General features: G+C 36.3%; 1 protein-coding gene across 2 annotated transcripts in view; it reads left to right on the top strand.

Annotated features, from left to right (window-relative positions):
- Positions 1-17,785, top strand: part of LOC138699962 (uncharacterized) — a 377,861-nt gene that overhangs the window by 188,320 nt on the left and 171,756 nt on the right. The window lies entirely within an intron of this gene.

Genomic DNA, 17,785 nt, shown 5'->3' with positions numbered 1-17,785 from the left:
TGGGTGGGGATTAATGCATAACAAAGTTTAGTCCTTTGGCTATAAAACCTAATGATCACCATTCGTTTCGGTTGAGTTGATTAGCAACAGCGAACGAAACAAATAACTAGTAAAATCGTGTTTTCAGTTTTCATCACATGGTAGACACTACCAGGGTAATTTTAAAGACATTCACTTGAAGGAGCTCAAGAATTCATGCAGGAGTCGAACCAGGAGTCTATTAAATTTCTCCTCTCTAATCATTCCCTGTTATAAATTGTGTTGTCACTAGGTGGAGGATATTGATGACCTAAAAATCTACTTAAAATGATCATTAAAATGCCCTTAAACTAATGGAAAAATGACATAAAATTAAAAGAAAAAGACATTTAAATATTGTAGACCGTACTAGCATAAAAACTTCTTAAAAATTAGTCACCTTGTTTCAATGACCGCTCTGTAAATCTCTGAGAGAGGAGGCAACTTCCTGGAATTTAGCTAAGATAAAGGAAAAGAACATGCAACAAAATGAATGTATCAAATATGAATGAGGTCTCGCCCACCTCATTATATTTTGCTCGACTAGTATGACTAGTAACACGATACTACGAGAGGAGTTAGGCCGGCGTCGTGAATCGGGTCCTGGTATAGCTCAGTTGGTTAGAGAGCACTCAGCGTGCACAGCTGAGAGGTCCTGGGTTCGATTCCCGGTGCCGGTACGAATTTTTCTCGTACTTAATGGTATAAAAACAAAATGAAGGTTTTAAAGGGAAAACTATATATTTTAATGAGGGTTTACAATGTGCTTCAATCAGGTGGTCCATGTCAGTGCCTTCATTCTCTGTCTCCCCCTCTTTTCGCGCTTCATTTTTGTTACCAGATCTTCCAAATGAGGAAGTGTGAATGAGAAAATAAATTGTGGGCACAGCGTGCATTCTTGCAATATTTGTGTTAAAAATACTGTCTACTACAGTAGACATCCCTTCCGAACCATATTGAGGATACAACATCCTGTCCAAGACACGTTGAACGTTTCTCCCCTTCCAAACATAAATTTTAAAGACACCCTCGTACCGACAAATGAACAGTAGCGGTCAAAGCTCGCACTTGAACTAAGCTGTTGTAAAGCATTTTATATTACTTCCGTTGTGTGAAGTGAAGCCTTCAGTGGAATGAGGGATGGATTTTAGAGTCTGTTTCGAACAATAAAATTAAAACTTCACTGTTATTCACTTATTCAGTAGGTTATTACTACTGATCTCTTTGCTTAGAAAAAGATTTAACAGACCTATCGGTAAATAAGAAAGTAAAATGCATTGCAAATGATCTGAAAGTTCTTCAAATTATTAAAAATGGCCAAAAAATTCCGAAAAAATATACAAATGACCTATTAGTTCAAAAACGTCAAAAAATGCAATATAAGAAATTATTTTTTACGTTGATATTAACATAGAAAGGATTTCTATATTAATAGGCATCGTCCTAACGTGAAAAATAAGAAGATGAGTTTTCATAAACATCCGCCCCTTACTTAACACATTATTAACAAATTGATACAGTAGGCTATTGTTTCTCCACCCCGCATATTTGAATTTGTTGACCAATTTATTTGGAATTTATATTAAACTGCTTGGGTAAGACTTTTTGAAGTACTACAATGCTGTATAGATCACTATAATTTTTTATGTTTCTATGATCCTAAAGTCTGATTAATGTAACATAAAACTAATCGGAGATGTATGCAATGAAGGGGAACAGGAACTGGCCACCCTACCCCATTATCTCCTGTCCTAGTTACCTCATAAGTGGTGTCTCATTGGTACAACTTGTGAGGTTGAGACCAGTCTTCGGACAGTTGACTAAGCAACAACTCACAATAATTGCATCCACCACTTCTGCAGGAAGCAACGGGGAATAACTTCACCCAAGATTTTTCCCATGCGATCACCTCCATATCAATTACATAGCCAACGGCCCATGGAGAATAAGAGGTCAAGTCAATATGCTTGGAATTCAAAACATTGCTTACCCACTTCCCCAAAACCACTCGCAAAGACAAGCGCTGGGTCGGATACTTTACTATACCATTCCAACCTCGTCCCTATTGTGTCTGATTGCAATGGTGTAAATGTAACAAGCGCAGATTTTGTATTTATTGCAAGATTTAAAATCTTTAAACCTTTAGGGTGCTATTCATTGAAATTTCGCTAGCCCGCGCTACGAGCGTGCTAAACTAGCCCCGGCTATCGACTGAATATTTGTACAGGATTCATATCATATTATATCGCTAACACAGGTTTATGAATACGAAAAACTTTGGTTCGCTGATCATCTTCCGGAAGCCCGCACTAAGAATGTCTATGAATATGGCCCATAAGTACTAAACGGAACGGATATATTTTATTTTCAGACTTTGGGAAGAATGTAACCTGTAGCATTATTTTGTAGTGATCATGTATTATACGGGTTATAAAGTAGTGGCAACAGTGCCGATAACAAGTCATGCGCTTTCGTGTGCGATACGAGGCAACTGGTGATCGCAGTTCGAGATATTGTCGATGTATTGAATGGTAAAACCAGTTGCTAAGACAACCGATGTTATTGTGCGTGATTAAATGTAGAGCACTATTTTTAACAGCTCTAAAGCATGTTTACTAAACGTGAGCAGCAATCGTAGATAAAAATCGAGATAGCCCGCGGTAGAAATGCACACTAATGTCATTAAGGGGAGGCAGAGGTGAAATTTTCGAACAAAACTGAAGAAAAAATGAAAATTTGGTTTTTTCCATTTTTATTATCTTTATTTTGATATTCCGATGTTAGGTTTTGATTTTGTGCCCTTAAAATATCGAAAATTTCTTACAATTTGGTGCATGGAGCATTTTATATCAAACGATATAAAGTTTTATAAAATTATTAATATTTACAGAACTATTGTACTTAGAAAGTTGAAACTTGGTATGTCCATTACTAATAACATACTTAGTATCCATGATCAATTTCAAACAAATCGGAAAAATTTTGTGGATTTTGAAATATTCATCTCTGCCTCCCCTTAAGGGTTACTTGAAGCTTGTAGAAACGATGCACTACCGTATTGGACGGTTGCAAGATGAGTCTCTGCATTTCGTACGGGTCGGAATGAGACGGCACATGTAGCTCGCACAGATCTCGCGTTCATTTGTGACGAACAAGTGGAGTTATTGCGAGGTCTCCTTGACCATCGCTGGACTGTACGAGAATTATCCATCAAACTGCTTGGCACATCATGAAGAAAAATTGCAGCACGTTGGGTTCCTCATAACCTAACAAACACATAAATGGCACCGATACGCAATAGCTCAATTCTACCTGCAGAGATACCACAACGAATGGGACGTATTCCTGCAATGTAATGTTGCCATTTACGAGACGTGGGCACGGGTATATGAGCCTGAACTAAATGAATGGCACCATAAAGGATCACCACGTCCAAAAGGATTCATCCTCTAGGGTGAGTCATGCTGATAGTGGCATAGTGAAGGTTTATCATTAGCCATGCCTACCTCAAGACCAAAATGTCAATTCAGTGTACTACCAACATTTTCTCGAATACAGCCTACGTCCAGCTATGCGGCACAAACATCGACATTTCCTGAGAGATGATCCACCTTTCATCTTGCATGCTAATAAAATTCTCTTTGTCATGTCACTGAATGTTACAGAGATGGAATTGGGAAGTACTGGAACAACCATCTTATTCCCCTGACATGGGTCCTTGTGACTACGATTTGTTGCCACTGTTCAGAGAATCACTTAGAGGCAAAATGTTTCCAGATATTGCATCAGTGCATCTTGCAGTACGGCAGTTCATGAGAGAGATCAACAAAAACAACCTCGCTAATGGCATTCAATGGTTACCGTGGGTTAGACAAAAGATACAAGAACACGCTAGTGATTATTTTGAAATGATGTAAATGTGTTTTCCATGTAAGGCCAATAACATATTCGTACTGTCTATGTTGACAGTACTTTATCCACAATCTTCGTTTAATCATACGAGAATATCTGTCTCTCAATAGTTTCTATTGTTGTGAAAGGAATCTAATAATAGAGGAAATAATGTTGATAATTATGTGGTGACTTACAGTGTGTTCATGGAAAATTTATTATAGAGGGTGGAAGGTAAGGAAGTACATTAAATGTAGGATGTGATTCCTTGAAATATAACGAACAAAAAAGTATAATACCATTTTGCTCGTTTTTGCGAGGTTTTTGAAGAAATAACACTTCTATGCAGACATTTCGTTCGCGAATTTTAAGAATACTGTTTAAAATACGGTTTAATTTCTTGTATAACAACGAAGAAAACGTTTATTATGTTCATGTTGGAGCAGTATTTTAATTAGAAAATTCACAGATTTCGAATTAATCGATTGAAGAAGAATCATTGGAAACATTGATTGTCGGGTCACGTACAGAAGGCCTTAAAATCTGGCATCGCTGTCCGGACGGCAGACAGTTTGCCTAGTACTCGCAACTGATCAGCTGTTGTGACGTTTGCATTGCATTAGTGTGCAGTTGGACGTACAGCGATACAGTTTAGTTTATTTCAAAACTACGAGATGCCAGAGTTCACAAATCGTGAGTACTTAGACATGATCCAGGCCGCGGAAGAAATTCGGAACAGTGAAGAACTACTGGCCAGACTTCGTCATAATTGGACTAGAAGATGAGAAAGCTGCACGCACGCTGATGGTGGACATTTTGAACTGTACCTGTAAGATGTGAGAGGAATGTGGTGTATAGAGTTTATTGCTCTTTATTTCATTATTAACGCCCAGAATGAGTGATTCGTAAAACAACAAACCGTAATGTAAATTACATCTTGTTCACGAAGTTACGTCAGTTTTATTTTTTCATTAATTGTAACTGAAACTTCAATCCTGAGTGTTTTCACTAATTTTGACATAATTTCCTGATTTTCACGTTATTTCTTGTTATTCGTGTATGTATTTCTTGCTTACATTAAAATTATTACGTCATACTTAGTATTGAATTGTTAATGTATTGCATTGTAAGTTGATAATTCTGCAATCATTGTTGAACTGCGCCCGGACACGAGCTATTTTCTTCATTGGGGTTATTAATTTTATATTTTCTGACATTAAATTGCACAAACTAAACAAACAACAGTTAGTGCCTCTCCGGAATTTACGTAGGTCATTTTTGTGCGAAGATTTATCCCCAGATTAGCTCGCGAAGTATTGCACCGAAGCTCAGTACATTTGTTTGCTGCCGTCCTCCCCTCACCTGCTGCAAGATACACGGTGAAAGGTAGTTGAACTTAACCCACCCCCTTCAAGTCGCTGTCCATATGTGGTGTGGGATACTACTTATGCGGCGTTGAGACATCTTGCAATTGCCGTCAGCGCTTTCGAAACATTTGTAATTATCTCACTTTCCGTAAGTCCTATATTTTTTTTTATTTGACAAAACTTACTGTAAATAATGAGTTCTGTGACTCCTGTCAAATAATGTACTACCTTACCTTCCATCCTGTATATAATACGTTTCTTGTCGTGACGGATTCATTTTATATTAAAAAGACAATATAATGTAAGGTTATCTACTAACTAGAGAAGATTATTCCCGTCTCCAGGATGGCGATTCAGCTGTTTACGTATCGGTATCACTGACAATGAAACGCGCTTCCCTCGTTAAGTAATGCGTGCAAATCCAATGCGGTTTGCAATGGAGCGTTATGTGTACTTCCTTTCGTACATGTCCATTCGTCTGGTTACAAGGTAATCCAACTGTGTAGGCAAATCAGTTGTCGATTGGATTGTCATTCAAGTGTTCAGTATTAATTAATACGCGTCTGAGGAATCTAAGCCTGTTTGTCTCATCTAATCATGTAGTTTACCCTAATCCCATCACTATAGAAATTTTCAAATCTAATCTAAACTCACAAGCGGTGGAATTCTCATGGCGAAGGGGTACACAGCATGCCGGAGAAAACGTGCTTTAAAACTATAATTTCTTAAGTCTTATTATACCTTTGGGAAACAGTTCTCCATGGCTTTGAAAAAAGAGTAAATTTTTTATGAAAATAAAAATAAAATTGGAGGGGTTTATTTCCTGATCGAATTTGAAACCAGATATGTTATTTATTTTATTTGTTATTTAAATTTAAATATACACAATACAGAATATAATTTCAACAAGAGAAATAGAAATAAAATAATACAATCAACATAGAAAAGGAGATACAGTAATATTAACAAAATTTGAGGACCGAATGAGCAGCGCTAGTGTTCGGTCCCAGTTCAGATATATTATTAATAGGTCTGTAAGAGAATATACAAAATAAAATAGGAACTAAAATTAAAATTACAGTGACAGTGAAATTATATATTATAATATATTAATATAAGAGGAATATAGAAAATAAAATAAAATAGGAACTAAAATTAAAATGAAATTATATAATAATATTATATTATAATATTAACATAGAGAAGAATAATATCGTACGTGAATAAAGTAGGACAATTTATGAAAAAAAAATATATTCCAAAATTATAGAATACAAATATAATATAGGCTGATTAATTCCTACACATAGGCTACAAATTTATTTAATCAAATTGAAGACATTAATATGTTTCTAATTTTCTTGTTGTATGTTAGTGGGTTACATTTTAGAAGTTCTGGGTGTAATTTAGCTAAAGAATTATACAACCGAGGGCCAAAATTAATGCTATGCTTTAGACCAGCATATGTGAAACATTTAGATTCTACTAATGTTGAATTATTATTTCGTCTTGTGTCATGATTATGTGCCTGTAATATAAACTTATTACGGTTTTTAAGATAAAATTTTTTACAGGGTATATTTATAAATTTGTTCAATATTAAATACATTAATTAAATTCAGAATAAATTAATTTAGTTGGATAATCAAAACGTTTCTTCAAACAAATTTTAATTATTCGTTTTTGTAGTAAATTTAACGGATTAAGATTAATTTTTGTACTTCCACCCCAAACAATAATACCATATTGAGTGATAGACTAAAAAATGACCAAATAAACATTTCGTAGAACTCTAATGGGTAAGTAACATCGAAGATTAACGGATTTATAATTTTTTTTACAAAGCCTCTTACAAAGATAAATAATGTGATGAGGCCATTTTAAATTTTGATCAAGAATGATACCCAGATATTTCACAAATGTGGCTCCCTTCAATGGTGGACATTTACAACGTTTGGAATCAAAACAATTTTCACTGTATATTATTAGTCTATATTCATCGCTAGTTTCTAAATTTTGAATACTGTCAGTTATTAACGAAAAAGGAACTAAGGTTGATTTAGATATATTTAAAGAAAGGAAGTTGGAATCAAGCCATTTTTTAACAATATTAGACCTATATTAGCATTTCTATATGCTTCTTGCCAAAAAAAAAAAACACTGAAAATAACTACTGTATCATCAGCATATGAATATATAGATGTCCCATGTTATAGATTTACGGTAAGTAGAAGAAACTGTAACCGATTAAAAAAACTATTCGGAAAGCTCCGCTGTTCCTACTGCCACTAACAAGGGAATCGTTCCAGGACGTGGTGCTTCAATTTAATGAAAATGCATATTTAAGCTAACTTTGTCCGTTAAGAAACGTAGTGATAGTCGTTGTTCGTTTCGCTTTTTTTTTTTTTTTAACTAAATATGATGACTTGAAAATCGATGCTACTTACGTCGCTTCTTGCGCGTACTCGGATCCTCATAGTTCGACACCGAATCACAGATCTCCCCATTAATGCTTTAGTATATTTCATTTTTCTCTTAACTCAAGTTAATAGAGCTCTCTTACTGAAATACAAGTTCAATTTGAATTTAAAGTACTTGAGTCACAGTGCGCCTGCGAAAAATAGCTTTGTAGCTCAAAGTTCCGCTACTTCGAGGGGTCCTTAATTCCTCAGTGGGTGGTCATGAGTCGACCAAACCGGTATCATCAGATTTGTCTGGTCGGGATCTATCCGAAACAGAGCATTTAATTTATTTCCAACTTGTTTTGTTTCAGGTCTGAACCGAAGTTTTAAAAATTTACTAACTTCGGAAAATGTCGGATTAGCCTATACGTAGTGAAAATATTATCAAAATTGCAAAATACAACAGACGGCGAGGGAGAGAGATACAGTAGAAGACGATGAAAACTGACCGATGCGACGAAACATGCGAGTTGAGGCAGACAGCGTATTACGAATCTCACCGGACCGGTAGACATCAATGATGTCACACTGCAGCGAAATATGAACAAAACTGCTGGAAGGTTCCATGGCTGTCATGGCGGCTGTACAAGTTGTTTTCTGTGCTACAATATCAAATTTTTTCGAAATTTCCGTACTGTCATCTCGTTCAAAGAAAAGAGAGCATAAACAATTTATTTCTTGAACCAGTAGTAATAACTGGTCCGTTGATATGTTCGTTCATAAGCCACTAACATATATTTTTTTGTGCTCATTACAAACAATACAGCAGAACCAAAGAAGAACACACCGCCATGACACAACAGTGCACAATGTTATTCGTCTGCTAATTCCCGCGCTATACAAGAACCAATCAGATTCACTGATGGCGGCTGATGGAGACTGCCACCACCTCTGCAAGCTGATGGAACCGGTGCGACACCGGTGGAGCATCAATGACGTCATCGTTGAAATTCGGAATACCGTTATGCCATCAGATTGCTCAGCGCTGAGATTCGGAATACGCTGAGAGCAGATATGGGCACTGAAGACTCACACCGTAGTACGAGGAGTTCAACCAAAAGTACCGTGGGGCAGTGTTGCCACGACCTACTCACGAAAATCAGAAGAAAATCATCGAAAAAAACAGGAGATTGCAGTAGATTAATTAAACATGAATTTCCTCTTTCTATTATCATATTAATTACAGTGTAGGCCTACTGTAAGAAAGGTAATACTGTTGTGTTACTAAATAACACATCCTTAACCAATGAAATGAACAATTTTGCTACTGTCAACTCTACTCAGCGTATGTAACTAAACAGACGACTAGACGCCCAATGCAATTTTGTTTTTCCACAGTAATGTCTTATTGACAATGTTCTGCATTAAAATGTATGAATCAGGAATTTTTTGTATACACTATTCACAAACGATTTTCGATAGAACGAGATTTATTTTAAAGATTATATTAAAGACAGTACTGCATTAGCTGCGATTATAACAAACTTCTGTCCAAAAAAGGCAGTATGACAATAAGATAGTGACAAGTGACAGTCACTTTGAATAAATGGGATTGTGTGCTTTACTGCAACATTACGGTCTATAAGTTATAACAATAAACTTACTCCCCTGCATCGTATCTTCAGAAACTATCAGCACATCCATTATTTCTTCAGTTTTCTTCATTTTCGCTCATGTTATCCGTCACTCTCTGCGTTAGTGAAGTGTTTATTGGAAATGAGTAACACTGAGATCCTGATAAAAGTCTTCTTGTGTGCAGTAAACCACAGAGTGTTTCAGTTCCAAATCTGTTTATTGTTTTGGTCTTCATCAAGTTAACTGACGAGAACACTCGTTCCACGGCCGCACTTGAATGGGGAAGACTCAACAAGGACCACACAAATGTTGATAGTAATGGAAACACAGGACTGTTGTCGGCGTATTTTATTTTTCTCACATTCATCCAGAAGTCTTGAACGGTACCGTCACTGCCCATAGCAATGTCTGCGCAACAACATCCAATCAGTATCGAGTTCCTGAATTTTCGTCTCCTCAATAATGTTAGGGAATGGAGCTGCAAGTGGTGGTACAGATTCAATGGCGGAGTCTTTTAATACTGAGGGATCCAGAATTTGTAAATTCTTCATTATTGGATCTGAGAATGGAAATCGATCAAATATTTGACGAAGTGTCTCTATGTAGTATTCTATACACCTTAGTTTGAATAATTTTATGCCTTGCTCTTGGAAATTTTTGGTACGCAAGGAAATGGCAAATTTCGCACAAAAAATACATATTTTCAATGGGAAAAAAATTAATGGGATCCTTATAATCAATATTTTCTAATCCTTTGCTTCCAATATATTCCGGTTTTATGTAGCATTCTGCAATGGTTTTGACAGAAGTACATACATTAGTTCGCAACTGTTGGATTTGAGGATATTCGCTTTGCATTTGTCTATTCAATCTATTGAAAATTGGTAGTAGAAATTCAAGGAATTCCAAATAAAGTTTACTGAATGGATTGTTTAGATTTTCTAGAATAGATTCTGAAGCTAACAATCTATCCTCTGCAGCTGAATGAGTGAAAAAGAGTTTCAGTGCATCATATTGCTCTAGAAGTCGGGAAACTACACTTTGTAGGGACAACCAACGTGTTTGGCTGGGATGCAACAGTTTATGTGGTTAGACCTACACGAAACTTTGAAACTTTTTGAATAGTTCAATACGTTTTGCACTCGCATGAAAAAAATTATACACATCACGTGCCAAATCTTCAGGAGCGCATGGAAGTTTGGTGCAAGCGTACGAGGAGCAAAGATTAAAAGAATGACAAATACAATTCATAATAAATAAGTTGGGTACATCTGCTTTCAGCATAGTGCAAAGAGAATGCCTTTTCCCCATCATAACACCTGCATTATCTGCAGTAAAGCCAATTAAGTTGTCTTTATATGGGATGTCATTAGACACAAACAAGGTTTTTACATGTTCATATAAATGCCCCGCTGTTCCCTCACTTATTGGAATAAGATCGAAAAAAGCGTCAGTAATACCTTCCCCATTATCAACGCGTGCAACAATACACAAATGTTTCGTAGAACTTTTGTCCATAGATTCATCGACAATGATAGAAAATTGTTTTTCCCTCAGAATTTTGTACAATCTTTCTTTGCTTTCCACTCCCGTTACATTTTGGACGATTGCTGCAGTTTTTGTATGCCCACAAGTTATCTTTTTGGCAATTTCAGAATCTGGACAAATAGATTTAATTAGTGCTGGCAAATGTTCTATAATATTGGAAGATATTGGAAGACAGATTATGTTCTGCTACAAAACCTGATAGTCTCACTTCTGCTTCTCTCACCTGAGTGTCTATTTTTGTAGTCGCACTCGTAAAACTTGATAGAGTTTTTTGTCCTAAAGTGTTTTCGAACTTTTCAAATGTTTTTGTGTTTCTGCATATCTTTCCAAACCTGTTTTCCCGCTTGCTCCTATAGATATATGAAAATCGCAGACTTTACAGTACGCAAAATTATCCCCTTTCCTGCTTTTGCATAACCACCCTTTAAACTGTTCATCATTTTCCCACTCCGATTTATAATTCTGGGAGTATTTACTTTTCTTTCTTGCTGGGACACTTTCATTCATTTTAAAAGATCACTGTGCAAGAATATGTAACACAAAAATACCAGTACCTACACTGCACTCTCTCACTGTTTCACGTGCACACAATGAGAAACAAACTTCACTACTGAATAACCAGAATAAGTTTTCTTCGTCTGTTCCCCAGGTCCCCAAAACAATATTGAAATTACTTATCACATACTTACGTTGCATGAAGATTATATTACTGAGTGTGGGGGGGAGGAGGGTGTGCATCCTTTCGTGGTATGGTTTCAAACATTCGTTCTCCATAAACAACTATCATTCTGTAAAATTATGTTTAGACTATCGAGTAGATTAGAGAGAGACACATAACTCTGAGTCACGTGTATAAAACAGTATGGCCTTTATCTGCACAGTGTGCTGCTGATATATGCCGTCGCCTGAATAGTGTTTAGTCTACAGGGCGGAAGCTGTCGCCTGGACTCCAGGAAAGAGGCGACACCTTGCTCCTTGTAAGCATTATTGTGGCGACGCGTTATGAGCAGGGAGACAAATAAAAACATTGTTTGACTTGTGGATAAGATGCAGAAATAAGACATGGTGACATAATATATAAAGTAATAAATTGAAAATCCGGGCATAGCACCATTGATGACTGCAGCATGCAAAAAAGCAGGAGAAATTCCGACTTTTGACAAAAAAATCAGTATGGCAGTAGATTCAATGGAAAAACAGGAAATCTCCTGCTAAATCAGTAGGTATGGCAACACTGCCGTGGGGCCCAGAAATCAAAGGAATATAAGTGACTTTGTGCGTCGGACATAGACGTATTCACGCTGAAACCTTGAAACTACATCCCTAACGCAAGATATCCATTTTCTTGCTAAATATCCGTGTTAACAGTAAGCAATTTCACTTCTTTCATTCCGACATTTGCAATCCCATTTTTACTCATTATTTATCGACGCTGTATCAATCACGTTATTTCGCGTCGATTGGATTTCCAATAGCGAAATAGTAGGCCCACTTAACGAGATGAGGTCTAGGATTAGCCATAGATTACCTGACTTTCGTCTTACGGTTTTGTAGAACATTTTGGAAAAATCCAACCAGGTAATCAGCCCAAGCGGGAATCGAATCCACGCCCGAGAGTAACTTCGGACCAGCAGGCAAACGCGTTACCGTTTGAGTTATTTACCGTCCCATTGAAAGGGTAAACATAAAGTGAAAACTATAACACAGAGAGAGTTCAACTACAATGGCTTGGTACTTACCCATCTGGTAAATCAGTACTATAACGTGACTTTGAACTTTGGTTCGACCCCCCTCCCCCCGATATTGAATTAAAGTATGCTTTCGGTGAATGAGATCGACGGATGTAGGTCCTTATTGTTTTACATTTCAAGTTTACAAATTTCTTTCCGCCAACACCCACCATTTGACCATACGTTTCCCGTCATATCATTTCTTAACAGCTGTGGAATAGGGTGATATATGCATAAGAGTTTAGATCTAGCCTTCAAACGAAGGGCGACAGTGATGTAGAATATCGTTTATGCGTGTGTAGAGGATGGAATTCCGTCGCTGTTACAACTCGTTTGAAGTCTAGGTCTGCTCCGGCTGGGCCTGCGTGATTTAGATGGCAACAGACAGAATGCCATACTCGCGAAGGGTGCTGGACTGAGATTTTCTGGTGAAAACAGCTGGTTTCGTAGGTGATCTGTAATCTGGTTTTTGTCATCTAATTACGTAATCGCTTCTCTATAGTATTAAATCCCAGGAAATAAAAAAGCCAGCTTCATTAGAGACCAAATTGAAGTGACATACATAATGTTAATTGACGTATAAGTTAAGTCTTCATTCATCTAGCTTTAATTAATGTTTGTTAAATTACAACTGAAGATTTCGCTATACAGGTCGAGAATATTTCATAGTCTTCCAACATCATACTGAACAGTTTTAGTCATAAAACATTGAACAATTTTTTAAACGAATTCAATTGAATTTATGTTTCAAACACATTGCATGTGCTTTAATGTTCGTATCGCAAAATGATCTATGGAAGACTTAATCTATACGTCATTTAATGTATGTTACTCACCGATTTATGTCAAGCACACATAGTTATAAGTGTTCAAATGTATTTAAAACTCACATAGTTTTTAAATATTGTATGCTAAAAATATCACCTGAAGATGACCTCTATGCAGGTCGAAAATATTCGTGGTAACTTTTACCAATTGTACTTTTCAATGTAACAGAATTTTCTGTCATTGATAACTGATAAGTGATTGACTGAATAAAATGTTGATTTTAATACAATCTCATAAAACTTATCTGGCAATTCAACATGATCTTTAAATTCATGTGAGTAGGTTTACTGGTATATAAAAGAACTCCTGCGGGACAAAATTCCAGCACACTGGCGACGATGATATAATCTCTGCAGTTGAGAGCGTCGTTAAATACACCATAATTTAAATTTTTTCGAACCTGTGGAAGGCGGAAGGTTATTGCTTCCACCTTTACAGATGATCGGCATTAATGACAGTAAGACTTTCAATTCTACGTGCCTGCTGGCTTTACCCCATTAAATAAATACTGAAACAAAAATCGGAACTAAATAAAAAAATAAAGATTAAATAGAATCAAAAATAAAAAAAGTAAAACCCGAATTTCTCCATACATTTCATCCCTGGTACTTATTTATGTTATGGACTGAGTAAATCGCAGTGCCACTGTGCTCTGGAAGGATAAGATCAATGGAGAAAATCCATGAACCAATGGGAATCCAACCTACGACATAAAACTATTACGTGAATCGAACTACAGATAGCGGAATCACCATCTGCCTGAACTACCAACAACCATATCTGAAGTTCACGAAGGTGCTAGTCACTTACATTTGTTTACGAAATTTTGCCTAGAAACAAAAATATTCTAGAATTCGAATTTGACTGAGTGGAACACATTGTAGCTCTACAGCAAATCTGATATTCATTGTCGCTGTAACATTGTCCCAAGGAGGCAAGTGACTCTCAAAAGGACAAACCAGTAGTTCTGTTAGAAATGTCAAGGCACAGACAGCAGATAGCGGCAACAAGTGAACCCTTGAGCCAGGGAAAAATGAGTTTATTCTCTGTTAAAATTTAGGATTTTATGGCCTATTTCTCCTGATGTTTTTATATCATTTCACTTTCAACTTTTGAGAAACCACGAAAACTACAGGCGTTAAACACAGTACGATAAAGTAGCCTAGATTTCCGATGACATTGATGATAATTTACCGAAAATGATAGTATGAAATTAGAAAAAAAAGTGGAATTATTTCTAAAAAAGTGACTCAAAAATTTCTTTTGCTAAATACTTACTCGAGTCCACACGGATTCGAATTCTGATCTCGAAGTGGAAATTCGATGCTCGTTAAAATGTACAAAAATTTGAAAATGAATACACTTACATTGCGATTTTTGTTTAAAGCAAGAAAAGAAGCAGGATGTACACAGAAGTTGTTTCTGAGTGGACGGAATTGATTGGTCCCCAGCGAGGAGCGAGGCGGTTTGCAAAACTAGCACGTACACGGTCCAAGTTTGTAGGGGAAATTAACCGACCGTAGATCCATCTTGTTCGACACACTGTTGCCAACTTCTGTTTGCCTTTTTTATTAATCGACCAACGAGTTTGTTTTTATTATTATTATTCCCATCGCATCCTATTCTCCCCTTTTTTCGCATTTTTATTCCCGCATTCATCTAGTGTACATGACAGCTGACAGACATGTTTTATGCACACGAGCTAAAAAATTAGAACACTTACTTTTACTATGGGAAAGTGTGCATAAATTCTTTATGCGCGTTTTTTTGTTCATGTCAAAATATGCTTTTGTATAATCACATGTAACTTGGGATACAGGTGTTAAAACCATGATTGAGTTCTAACATGCTATGATTTCAGGAAAAAAATTATTGGCCTATATATAAATATACACAGATATAGGAGCTATCCTATGTATTAGGCCAATAGGTAGTAATTTGGTTCACATGAATATATTTATGGTTAGTGAATATTAAATCAATATTAGGGGAGCAATGTTTTGAATTGTTATTAAGATGAAACAATTGTTTCTAATTGCTCTAATTATTGAATATATAAATATAAATTATATATATAAATTATATTTATATATATCCCGCCTAGGACTCGAATTACGGAATGCGCGCTGGTTCGAGTCCTCATGGGGGAAGAAATTTTCTCATGAAATTTCGGCCAGTGTATGGGACCGGTGCCCACAGCATCGTGATGCACTTGGGAAGCTACGATAGGCAGCGAAATTCGGTTGCGAATGCCAGCTATAACGGCTGGGGGGATCATCGTGCTAACCACACGATACCTCCATTCTGGTTGGATGATCGTCCACCTCTGCTCCGGCATGTGGGTGTGAGGCCTGCAGCTGGCTGGTCGGTCTAGGCCCTTCACGGGGTGTAGCGCCACGGATTAATTTATATAATAATAATAATAATAATAATAATAATAATAATAATATACTATATATATATTATACTATATAAATGTAAAGTACCCAAATGAGAGACACTTTTCTTAACTGCTTATAAATGATGATGGGAATAGACATTTTTAATCTGAATGAGTGGAATACAGACAGCATTTCGTCTATTTTTAGAATTGACAATACAAATTTTAGTCAGTTTTTATTTTTATTTTAAATTATAAAAATTAATAAAACTAGGAAATAATGTTATTTAACTTTATTTTTGAACATGGACAAAAATTATTATCACTGGGCGAAAATTGAAGCAATATATAACATTGTTAAATCATGTAGCTACTTTAATAAATTCAGGAACGTTTTAAAATTGAAAGGGGTCAGTGCAAAAGTGGTCTAACTCCTCTCAACAGAAATTATGTTGCTACTAGTAGCTTCTCTTCACTTGGTAGTAATATGTCCATGTTTCTGCCTCGTACAATGCCACACTCCACACAAAGCACTTCACTAGTCTCTTCCTTAATTCTTTCTCCAGAGGTCCGCAGAAGGTGCTCCTTTTTCTATTAAAAGCTTCCTTTCCCATTGCTATTCTCCTTTTGACTTCTTGTTAGCATCTCATATTACTGCTTATACTACACCCTAAGTATTTGAAGCTGTCCACTTGCTTCACTGCCTCATTTAGAATTCGCAAGTTTACCTTCTTTACTATTCTTTCTATGACCATGGTTTTCAACTTGTTGGTAACTATCTTCAATCCATACTGCTCACAGCTGTCATTTAGCTCCAGTAACTTATCCCTTAGTATTATCTAACAACGCCATATCAGAAAATCTTAAACACTTTGTTCTTCTTCCTCTTACTATCACTCCTCCCACGTTCTGAACACAGTTCTTCACTAAATCCTCCAAGTAGATGTTGGACAGGGTAGGTGATAAAAGGCATCCTTGTCCTACTCTTCTCCCCATTTCACTTGTTTCTGACATTAAATTTCTTCTTTGACTCGTTGTTTCATTTATAGCTTACTGAAAAGCCTTCTTTCTTTCCAATCCATGTCAATTTTCTTTAGGATTCCAATCAGTTTATTCCAATCCGCGATTCTAATTTTATATAGAATTCCGTCCAGAACACAAATATAATGCTCTTTTCTAGATAATAACATAATAATTTTTAAATGTAAGTAACCAGTTCTTGTATTCAATTTTGAATGTAAGTAAACAGTACTTGTATTCAATTTAAAATGTAAGTGAACAGTACTTAGAATGTTAAAAGTTTTAAAAAACATCATAATTGATTTGATACAATCCTTCTACAGTAAGTTCCCATTACAAGTTATTGTTACACTCCAACATTCCAAACATCAATGGTGGTGGTGGTGGTGGTGGTGGTGGTGTTTGTGGTGGTGTTGGTGGTGGTGGTGGTGATAGAGATAGAATTTTTATGTACTAAATTATATAATAAGAAAACAATGTCAGTACTAGGTTGTGCATAGAAATCCTAGCCGTAAACAAATCTCAAACCAGTATTATATCTTTGTTTCTATTTCCATTTCAAAACATAGAAATAAAAGTTTTTACTGTAAGTCAGACGGTTCCTTTTCAGAGTGGCAGTTGCTCCTGCCTTGCAGAACATTAATACTAAAACAGTAGCAGATTAACCTCCCGTCTCAGTTTCACGTTCGCAAACGTTGCATTTTGAATTTGGTACTGCATATTAAATAGTTTGAATTCGAATTCCAGACTAGCCAATCAGAGAGAGGCATTGATTGGATTGGATATTTCAAGGTTGCACAATTATGTAACTGCCCACTTTCATTAACGCCATCTATCAGAGCATCACTTACTTTCAAATGACTTTTAAGGAACCCGCAGGTTCATTGCCGTCCTCACATAAGCCCGCCATCGGTTCCTATCCTGTCCAAGATTAATCCAGTCTCTATCATCATATCTCACCTCCCT

This window comes from Periplaneta americana, chromosome 5 (genome assembly GCF_040183065.1).
Source record: "Periplaneta americana isolate PAMFEO1 chromosome 5, P.americana_PAMFEO1_priV1, whole genome shotgun sequence".
Lineage (NCBI taxonomy): Eukaryota > Metazoa > Arthropoda > Insecta > Blattodea > Blattidae > Periplaneta > Periplaneta americana.
This window is presented reverse-complemented; position numbering and strand designations above follow the sequence as displayed.